Here is an 11,464-nt window from a genome sequence, read left to right as displayed (position 1 = left end):
CGAGGTAATGACCATGCAACACCCACAAGGGCGAGGCGATGGCAAGCCGAGATACCGTAACCCGTCTTTCAACTATGGTTCCAGACTCAGAGCTCTCGGTGGATTAAACATAAGTAAAATATAGGAAGAAGTAAGCCGACTATACCTTAAATAAGAGAGACGAGGCAGGCTTGGATTACACTCAACTGAAGGACACACGCCCTACCCTCAGCCTCGAGGACACGCGTGACTCAAGGTGTGGGGAGGGCAATTTAAGGGACTGCAGAGAGAGTTAGAGGGAGCTAAGAGAGAATGACTAAAGGGAAATTGACCCAAGAGGAGAGATTTGAGAAGGCCCGCTAAAAATATCTTGAATGGCCTTATATAGGGCCGGCCACTATGGGTCTTCGCCCTGTAGTGCAAAGTCCAATACAGTACCTAAATGCCTTGGAATGCGATGTGGAATGCAAATAAACTAAGCGACGTTAATATTTTGGTGTAGGGGTCGAGTTCAATCTTTAGTTTCCTTATGCGACAGATAATAAGTCAGGTCTATATGAGCCAAAATTTAGATGTGAATAGGCGGTTTCTCTCATCATTTAAAATCTTCATCTTAAAGGAAAGGAAAAAACAGAATAAGTTGCGTTTCACGTTGGGGTGCAAAAATCCTCTGCCACCAGGCGACTCCTTCCCAATGAATCTTGTGACTAGACACAAGTTACGGACAGTAATTTATTCCTGCCCCACGAGACTCAGCAGCTAGTCTTGGCTCTATTGGGACGGCCCGATCTCGCTTACTGCGAGGCATGGAGGATAAAATGTTTGCCTTGAGCGCATAGGGTGCAAAAATGGATTCCACACGCCGCCTCGAATACATTATTTTGTTTTTCCATTTTTGGCTTCACGTATTATTAACATTATTATTGGCGCATATATATATATATATATATATATATATATATATATATATATATATATTATTACTATGCGAGACTAGTAATGTCAATTCTCATTCCTCACCCCGCCCCATCGTCATCCCTGGCACTACTTGCGTAGGAATTTTATTAGGTGTGATCTAATCTTGGGATGAGAAAATGTGACAAGTTTCAATTTGGGAAGAAATTTTGCTCATGGTCTAACCCTAAGCCCCTGTCTGACCGTTGCGAGATGCTCTTCCATTCAATTTTGTTCACCATTAAAAAAAAAAAAAAAAATTGGTTGGTAATTATCTGCTGAAAACTAAACTTGTCAATGCTGACTATTGATACATAACCCTTATACTACCATTGGAGTATATGTCACATTAATTGTAGAAAGGTCTAATGGGAGGTTTATAAGTATGAGGGAAATCTCACCCCCTTCAAGTTAGTTTTTGAGGTGAAAGAGGTTTAAGACCACCCAACACTAGTATCAAAGCTCGAGTTGTCAATAAGTCTAGACCAAACAGTTATGTAGAAGAGTTATGGGTTGTTGTGGCTTTGACCTAGGCCCCCAATGTATGAAGAGGAGATTGTTGAGGTTGTCTCATATCAGTTGTGAAAATGGCTGATGGTTGATTTATAAGTATGAGAGAAAATTCCATCCTTTAAACTAGTTTTTGGGGGTGAGAAAAGCCCAAAACCACACAAAAACTACATACAACTTCATTAGTTGATCCACCTTAAGCCAAAACTCACTTTGTGTCGCTAACAATTGTGTTTGCAGCGATGATGATGTTAGGGGCATTATTATGGCAAAATAAGGAGATGGTAACGAATAATATGTGAAAGTGCTCACTTAGGTGCCAAATCAGAGAAAAAGAAATTACTTAGGTGTGTCCAGCAAGAAATCCGGCCAAAGAAAGTATGAGGCTTTTATAAATGAAAATTTTATCTAAGGTGATATTTTTTGGGCACTGAAATGATTACTTTTTTATTGAGATTTTGGCTAAAGTGATTATTTTTTAGTGTAGCCACGTTAGATTTACAGCAATCCAAATTGGAACTAGCACTTAAGTAATCGATTTTTTTTAAAAGTGGTATCTTAGTAAACAAAAAAAAAAATGACATATCTAGTATCTTTCTTCTTTCATGACATCTACTTTTATGCTTTTCAAAGAAAACTTAAACATATCTTAACGCTTAACATTTTCTTGGAAACAGCTTTTAATCTTTCAACTAATGAAATTCCCTTGAAAAGTTAGAAATATAGTAATTAAAAGAAAAAGTTAAAGATTGTTTAGAGAGAAGCACAAGTCGTAAAGTTTATGGAGAACACAAGTCGTAAAGTATGTTAACGCAAACCGGCAACTAATTTAAAGAAAAAGCAAAAGTCCTAAAGGCTTTTCTCGTACTTATTTTGTCCATGGTAATTATAGCGAGTAGCAGTAACTAAAGATTTCACCAGGAGAGAATACCATCTTGATGAATAGAATAAATATTCATGTATAATTGGGTTTTACATTCAAATTTTTTCCAATAAAGACATTACTTTATGTAGATGCTACCGTGCCTCCAAGGCAAACATCCGTCTATGTGATTCAATTTTTTCCAGTGATAGAGCTGGGAAACGACCGATTCCAGGCCAGTTTTTCAGCATAACAAGTTCACTTTCCGGTTTCAATATTTCGGTACCGAGACCTATCAGATAGTTGCGGAATTCCGCATCAAGAACGACCTTCTCCCAAACTGATCAATTCATATGACTATTCGCGTGCTTGCTGGCTGCGGAATAAGAGCAAAGGAAACGAGTTTCTTACCGTTTTAATAGGTTTACGTGGCATAACCGTTAAATGGTATAATATGGAAACGTTTGTCTTCACCTCGACGGTCGGACTAGGGGAGGCTGGTTACCTTTTACTTGGCTCCACACAAGGACTTCAATCAAATAATGCATATTCACCGGAAGTTTTTGCAATAATTACATTAGACGACCCCACGCTAAAATAATGGAAGACCTTGAAAACCCTAAGTGATGTCGGCATTAGATCATCCACACGTTATCTAGGCCATGAAATTCCACTATATATACACGACCCATCAAACGTTCAATTGAACCAACTGACTAGAGCAGAGCCGAATCGACCCAAGAAATGGCGTTTCATAGCTCTCTGCTGCTTTCACAGATTCTTTTGCTTTTCATGGTCGCATCGTCTCCATGGACATCTGCGACTTACCCGATTCAGCAGACCTTCTTTCGTTGCCTCTCGACCAATTCCAAGAACTCTGTTCCTCTTTCATCGTATTACACCCCGAATAACGTCTCTTCCTTCACGTCCGTCCTCAATTCGACGGCGAACAACCTCCGGTACTTGCTCCCGACGGTGCCAAAGCCCGTGATCATCTTCACCCCACTCTCTGAGCTCCATGTCCAAACTGCTGTCCTCTGCTCGAGGCAGCTCGGACTCACCCTCCGCGTCCGGAGCGGGGGCCACGACTACGAGGCGGTCTCCTACGTGTCCCAGATCGAGCCCACCTTCGTCGTGCTCGACCTGTGCCAACTCCGGGCCATCGAGGTGGACATCCCCCGCGGCACGGCGTGGGCCCAAGCAGGGGCCACAAATGGGGAGGTCTATTACCGGATCGCTGAGAAGAGCAAGGTCCACGGGTTCCCGATGGGCCTGTGCACGAGCTTGGGCGTCGGTGGCCACATCACCGGCGGGGCCTACGGGTCAATGATGAGGAAGTTCGGGCTTGGGGTCGACAACGTGATCGACGTCCGGATGGTCGACGCCAAGGGAAAGATTCTTGACCGGAAGGCGATGGGAGAGGACCTGTTCTGGGCACTCAGGGAGGCGGCGGAGGCAGTTTTGGCATAATCCTGGCTTGGAAGCTGAAATTGGTCAATGTGCCTGAGACCGTGACTGTGTTCACGGTCGCCAAGGCCCTCGAACAAGGCGCGACGAAGGTCCTGTACAAATGGCAAAACGTAGCGCCAAAGCTCGACGACAGGCTCTTCATCAGAGTCATCATCCAGGCCTCCAGCGCCAACCTGACGGCGAACCGGACCGTGTTGACCGCTTACAACGCCCTCTTTCTGGGAGACGCGAACACCCTCCTTGGAATCATGGGCAAGCGCTTCCCGGAGCTGGGACTGACGCGGGCCGACTGTGTCGAGACAAGCTGGATTGGGTCGGTCCTGTACATTGCAGGGTACCCGAATACGACCGCCCCGGAGGTCCTCCTACAGGGGAAGCCCCTGTTCCGAAACTACTTCAAGGCCAAGTCCGACTTCGTGAGAACCCCGATCCCCGAGGAGGGTCTCTTGGGCCTGTGGAAGATATACCTTGAGGAGGAGGTCCCGTTCATGATATGGAACCCATACGGTGGGGCGATGGCCCGGGTCCCCGAGTCGGCGACACCGTTCCCGCACAGGCGAGGCACACTGTTCAAGATCCAGTATGTGGCGACCTGGCAGGATGGGACCCAAAGCATGGCCAGGCATATGAGCTGGATCGGCAAGCTTTATGACTACATGGGAAATTATGTGTCCAAGAATCCAAGAGAGGCCTATGTGAACTACAGGGACCTTGATTTGGGCATGAACAAGAAAGGCGTCAACAGCATGATGGAGGCAAGTTCTTGGGGTTTGAGGTATTTCAAGAGCAATTTCTACAGGTTGATTAAGGTCAAGACCAGGGTGGACCCAGATAACGTTTTCAGGCATGAGCAAAGCATTCCTCCTCTTCCTGTGAAGAAAGGGAATTAGAGAGTGTTATATGATTAGTGTAAGATTTGCTTGGACCACTTGAGAGTTCGATGGCTTGTGGTTGTTCTTTCTTTTCTTTCTTTTTCCTTTCTTTTTGCTCTTTTTGATTTTGGCCTTTTTCCCCCCTCTTGGAAGTAACTGCGTGGCAGTGTGTACTGTGAGCATATAATCAAATACAAATATCGGTTTGCACACCTCTCTCTCTCTCTCTCTCTCTCTCTCTCTCTCTCTCTCTCTCTCTCTATACTTCCATTTTCTGATGTTGATCTCATATCTTCCCGCCTAAGCTGTTGTTAGCTGGCCCCAACAAAAGGGCAGACCCAACCAACTATCTCATCCTCACACATCAAGCCCTAGATCGGAATGGCAATAAACTGAATCTCTCATGTAACTATTAAATTGGACTTGATGGTAACTAGGCTTTGATATTAATATTTTGTTGTCTTAAACTTCTTTCACCTCAAAATTAACTCAAAATCCTTCATATTTATAGAACATCATAATTCCATTCCATCGGGACCGACATAGGATAATCCAAACAGCTGTAAAAGATGATCTATATTTTTTTTTTTTTTAAGCTAAGCATTGAATGAATAACCTTACCAAATGCTTTAGGGGTGTGATGGCCTAAAAGGGTGGCTGTCATTGTCTAACAGGAACCAGCATTATCTATGTTTTCCGAGATTGATTACAATATCTGTTTATAAAGCGACGTCAGCATCTTGTTTGATGTCTCCACGTGTCCCACGATATAGAATCCTAGAATCCTAACTTAGGGTTTGACGCATGGGGAAATCCACGAATCAACTTGCTGTACCGCCAAGCAAATCATAGCGGCTGAGTAGCCAATAGTACATTTGCTTGTCAAATCACGTCCTTAATCAACTTCCTTATAGATTGACCAAAACGTATGGCGACCTTTTCCTAAGGTTGTTTGTGGGAAAGTCAATTTGTGTATCATGACATGGGAAATAATTCAGTTGAATCACATGAAGGGCACTATTCCATTGCCCACGTCACGAAGAGGGAGTTCTATTTACTTGAACTTTGATGATCGTTTATTTGGATTTCTTCCCCTTTTATGTCCTATGAATTCACGTGAACGTGGGAGGTGATCTATCCATTTCAGTATACTATTACCACGTGAGTGCGAGGAGTGAGGAAACCTTGTGACCTTTTTGGTTAATCATTCAATGCTTATATATCATTCCCATTTCTTCTGCCTGTCCAATGTTAGTTCTTCTACTCCTAAGATTGCCTACTTTTTTTTATGAGTAATCGCATTATTTTTTGTTTTCATTTCAAGTAAATAAGGATGGATTATCCGAATCTTTGAAAAATATAGTCTCTCCGAATGCACGCAACTTGCACCACTTGTGCGTATTTAGTAAGACTTCATTCACAAGCCCTAGCGTGGGATTGTTTGTTACATATGAACCAAATGTTTGACCACTCCGTTAACTCCTTGGAGATTACATTAGTACTCCAGCACTCATATGAATTTCCGAAGGACGGCTTCTAGGACAGTCGATTTCAATTCTTTTCTAGGTTAAGTACACTTGTTTTATTTTTCCACTTATGGATTAAGTACACTTTCAGTCGCAGTCCTCTTATCTTCTTTTCATTCATCCACATGCGAACTCCAATACCTTATTCGGATGATTATGTTACCGTGATATTACAAATGTTAGGAAAATTGTAATGTGAAACCGATAGGACACCCGCTTCCGTGATATAAAAAAGCTTTAAAATGGAGGAAAGAGAGGGAGGCTGGCACTTGCAAAGGTTAACGGACCTCGCCAGAGGCCAGGCAAGGTCACTCAACCCTTGCATGTTTGTGGCTACTAACCGGACTTAGTTGCGTTTACCTAGAGCTGATGGCAGGGACTTGCCACGGTCTAACGAGGTCCGCTCTGCTCTCACCTTGCCATTGCGAAGGGTAGCAGCCGCGGCCAGGCCAGGCCCTCTTCAGCTATATGCGGGGGCCAGCCTCCCCTCTCTCATGTAAACGTTGTCACATCAGCAAGCGGAGGGCAATGAACGTGTTAGATATCCCTTGATTGAGGAACGAACGGCATGTAACACTTGGTTTCTGTATCCCTTCGTGTCCTTCCAAGCTTGTCCTAGTATCAGATAGCGCATTCCAAATATCGAATTGAGGGCATTGAATCACCATGTTTAATTTTACTACATGAAGAGAGGCATGATGTCTTGCATGAAGTCACTCTACCAGTCAATTAGGAGCATACGCATGGCAACCAAGAGCCGTTGTGAGTCAACAATTATAGACAATTAAAGCGTGGCTGAAAAGATTTTATTGACTAAAGTATGCGTGGATAAAATGATTTTGTTACCATATCATTAACAGCGTCCCATGTACGCTCATTAATAAGACTCGATTAAAAAACGGCAAAAGCAAGATTTGATACAAAATTTGGTAGATGGAAACAAACGCCGAAGAATATTCCCCTTTACTGTGCCAGGCTAATCTGCACGAGGGGTGGGAGTTAAAGTCCTTGATTGAGCAATAATTTGGGAAGCGGGAATGGGCTTAAGTGTTATTATAGCGGAAAGGCGTGAGAACCCCACGGGAAAGATTCACGAAAGGTCGGACGTAGGAGGACAAACTCATGGTTGGTTGGTCACGGTTGGCTGGTTGTTGAAGTGAAGACAAACTCCCCAGTAATTGTCTGGTTTCACGGATATGATTAACGTGAATAATGTGTTTTGGCAATTTGCGGCTCGAGTTGGACTTTGGGAATGGCATACGGCGTTCACACATGGGCACGCATGGTGTGGAAATTCCATTGAGTTGTTGAAAAGGGTCGAGCCAAAGGAGAGAGGACAATGAGCATTTAACCGAACCGGCAAAAAAGATGTCAATGATGCATTCAAAATCTTCACGCCGAATTAAAGAATAGACGTCGATTATGACCCTCCCAATATAGTTATGATACACTACCCACTGGCCCGGAAGATTTAATTATTTTTTTTCCTAATTAGCCTATCAAAGTAATTTTTTTCTAGAATCTAGCTACCGGGTACCATTTACGCTTCGCTGTTAACAGTACCCCCAACCCGCCCTCCCGATCCGGTCGGAGCGCTGCGCACACTCTGGCCCCTCTCCCTCACTGTGTCACTGTTTCCTGTTACTTTACTATAGCACAAGCATAAGCATGCGAGATTGGTGCTTCTTTGGCGTGATGTGAATGATATTTCACTACCAACCAAATAAATGCATTCCTAACACGTACAAAATAGATATTTGAAAAATTGTATGTAATCATTGCCAATTTTACTGTCGGCTTCTGTCACTGTTGATTAAAACCAAAATTTGGTCATTTTTTGGTGTCAAATAGATTGAAATCCCGAATCAAGAAATTCCTTCTATGTTCAAAAATCTCATTTTATCTGGATGGGGATCCTTAATCAGTATTTGATATTTCCCTGATCTACGTTTTTTGTTTATTTTTTTAACTATTTATTGTGGGCTTGATAACAAGCTATACAACATTCTTCTCTATTATTAACCTTAAAAAAAGGCTCCCACTATTGGCACCTAACACCCCTTTTCACGTTGAATTGACTACACAATTTTATACAGGCCCCACTCTTGATTTAACATTATTTCTTATACTTTTTCTTTCTTTCGTTTTACTTCAATTTTACTAAAAGATAAAACTATCAACATTCATTTCAAACACTTTTTTTCATCCTGCTTCTTCTGCACCCAGTATATCACAGCATTTCCTTCATGTATGTCTTCTTCTAAAGTTATCTCCATTGCTGCAAAACTGAACAAGCACTAATTGTATATCAAAGTAATGAAATATTAGTTGTCTCTACAAATTATTACTTTATTTCCCTAAATTATCCTCGCGATTGAATAGCGACTTCATTATTATGGTTGATGTATGCATTATACACAATTTACTCATCTTTTATTGCACTATTTTTTGTAGTGCATTTGGAAGACAATATTACTTTTTGCTTACATATATTTATTGATGATGAAACTGCAAAAGGAAAATAGGAATCAATTGCATCTATAAATTCATTTCAAACTTTACCAAGTAATTTTTTTAATGCCACGAGATCTTTTGAATAGCGTATGGATGCATTCTCTTGCTCAAGGTTATGTTATCTCTATGAAAACGGTTAAACAAAGTCAAATATGTTCTTTTTTTTTATTGCGATAGGGGAGGTGGTTGTCATGATTGACATAATGTTTCTATTGCAAGTCAGAGGAGAAAGATCGTATTTCATTTGATTGACTATCCTCTTGAAGTTTGTGAAGTTTGTTGCCATAAATAGAAGAATGCATTAGGGCCATTCAAAACATTTAATGCATCGCACAATAAATAATTGAAAATTTGACAAATAGATTCACTTAAATGAAAGTTGAGCAGTTAAAATACACTATCTATAACATAATGACACATGCTAAAGTTATAACAAAATGTGTACTAAAATTGGTAGATGATTCTTTTCACTCTTAATTGTGCTTAGGCTTTTTTTTTTTTTGAATAGTAGTTTCCTTGTTCAAAAAAAAAAAATACACAACTCATTAACAAAATAATTAGCTTTTTTTGGTCAAATAATTATTAGCTATACACCAAATAATTTTTTTGGAAAAACTAAAAAAATAAGAAAAGAAGACAATCAAAAATTTTAAATCAAGAGCGCGTTTTAATAAATGTTGTTTGAGAAAAGTATGGATAATTTCGTCTCTAGAAAGATTGAAACAAAAGGAAAAAACAAGAAACAAAACATAAGAAATAATCTTAAATCAAGAGTGGGTCCATAATGATAATGTAGTCAATTCAATATGAAAAAGGGTGTTAGGCCATTTGGTTAGATGGAATTTTTTTATAGCTTCTCCCCTTGAAGTTTTAGAGGGCAAAATTTCAGACTACGTATTTCATCGCCCTAACAACTTTTTGGACAATATTTCTTTTGATCTTGCTTAACTTTTCGAGAGAAATCTCATGAATTCCATGAAGTTTCTATAGATAGGAGAAATCGAGCTATTATAAGGTGTCTTCCATTATTTGCCCTGTAGCAAGAAATTTGCAAGGGTAAAACTTCAAAGTGTGTATCTCATTGCTCCCGACAACTTTTTTTTGGGCAATATTTCTTCTGATTTTGCATAATTTTTTAGATGAATCTTATGAAAACACAAAATTTCTAAAAAATAGGAAAAATTGAGCCATTAGAGGGTGTCACCCGAATTTGTCCTATTGCAAGAAGTTTGAGAGGACAAATAATGGGAGTAACAGTTTGATTCCTCCTATTTTCTAAAACTTTCATGTTTTCATGAGGATCGTCTCGAAGAGTTATGCATAATCAAAAAAGTGTCACTCAAAATGATCATCATAGCGATCAAATACACACTCCGTATACCCTCTCAAACTTCTTGCAACAAAACAATTAATTGGGAGACGTGTTGTATTAGCTTGATTCCTCTTATTTTCTAGAAATTTCATGTTTTCCTTGAGAATCCTTTGAGAAGTTATACAAAGAAATTTCAGCCAAAATTTATGTCGGGTAGAGAGGTGTCGGTATTTTTCTTTTGTGCTAACTTCTGATCTATATCTTGTTTGTCCACTTCATGGATACTAAAAAACAATTCAATTGTTTTTTAACAAAGAACAGGCGGCTTTTTACCAGGTAGAGTCAAGAAGGAAGGAACAGCACAAGCTGGCACTATCCCAGCTGACCAACCGTACATTTGGCCTGAGTGTCCTTATGAAACCACCCCTATTGGGAGGACGGCACAAGTAGATTTTATAAGACAACAGTTTCATGAAAAAGAATTCTTCATTGGCAAAAACTCCCACTGCTCACGTAAGTAATTTCGTATAGGATGAAGCTTATAACAAATATATGAACATAGACCTTGCTAAAGATTTCATGACGCAGGACAACAATAATACTCGACAGGTCTCAAACTTTGAACAGACAAATCTGAAGAAAAATGGGTTTTCGTTTGCCATTGTTTCGGCTAGCAATCAATTTGCAATTTGAAGGTTGTAGAAAACCTGAAACCTTTTGAAACGTGTAAATGTCACAATGTCAAAGTATTTTTTCTCAATCAGGAATGGCAAAAACATGGTCCAAGAAAAACATCCACGTTAGATTAAACTAAATAAGTATGTTCATTTTACCTTTCTAGGGTTGGCATTGGGTGAACATGGAAAGAAAAAAATGCGAGGCATGCATTGCACCCGTATTGTTACCGTTGGACAATGTGCTCATCTATTAACGTGTTTCTTGCATGTTTTCTGCTGTTTCGATCGCTTTTGAACTATTTCTCTTTTGGATAAAAGGCCATGATAATTCGGCGTGTCGGCATGTCGACTATTTGTCTAGCACTATTACGCATCCACCTTGATACGGCTAAACACTCGAGCTACTCAGGCCTCAGTTAAACCTGGTTGAGCTGAGTTCGAGTTGGCCAGTTGAACTCGAGGATCTCACAGAGTAGCTTGCCTTACTTGCATCTCGAACAAGAAGCTTCCCAGTCATGACATTTTCGAAATAGAAGCCCTAGTATTTCACTTACGTAAATACATTCATGTTTTATTTTCTCAACGTGTATAAACGATTCTAATTTCACAGGGAGCCGGTGGCGAAGCAACGGGATGCTACGACATGGCTTGTCCAAGTTTTGTGCAGATCAGTCCCCACGTTCCTGTTGTATCTGTGTTGCGAAATGTCAGTGCTTATGGTGTGAGTCTATACGACGTAGTGGCTCATGTTGAACGGATAAAGCCTTTCCCTGTAGGGGTGAGCATGG

At 40.7% G+C, this 11,464-nt stretch overlaps 1 pseudogene; it reads left to right on the top strand.

Annotated features, from left to right (window-relative positions):
- Positions 1 to 3,003: 3,003 nt before the first annotated feature.
- On the top strand, positions 3,004 to 4,859 carry LOC120294132 (annotated as a pseudogene).
- The last annotated feature ends 6,605 nt before the right edge of the window (positions 4,860 to 11,464 follow it).

This window comes from Eucalyptus grandis, chromosome 5, assembly GCF_016545825.1.
Source record: "Eucalyptus grandis isolate ANBG69807.140 chromosome 5, ASM1654582v1, whole genome shotgun sequence".
Lineage (NCBI taxonomy): Eukaryota > Viridiplantae > Streptophyta > Magnoliopsida > Myrtales > Myrtaceae > Eucalyptus > Eucalyptus grandis.
The sequence above is the reverse complement of the archived record's forward strand: the minus strand, read 5'-3'. Positions and strand labels throughout refer to the sequence as shown.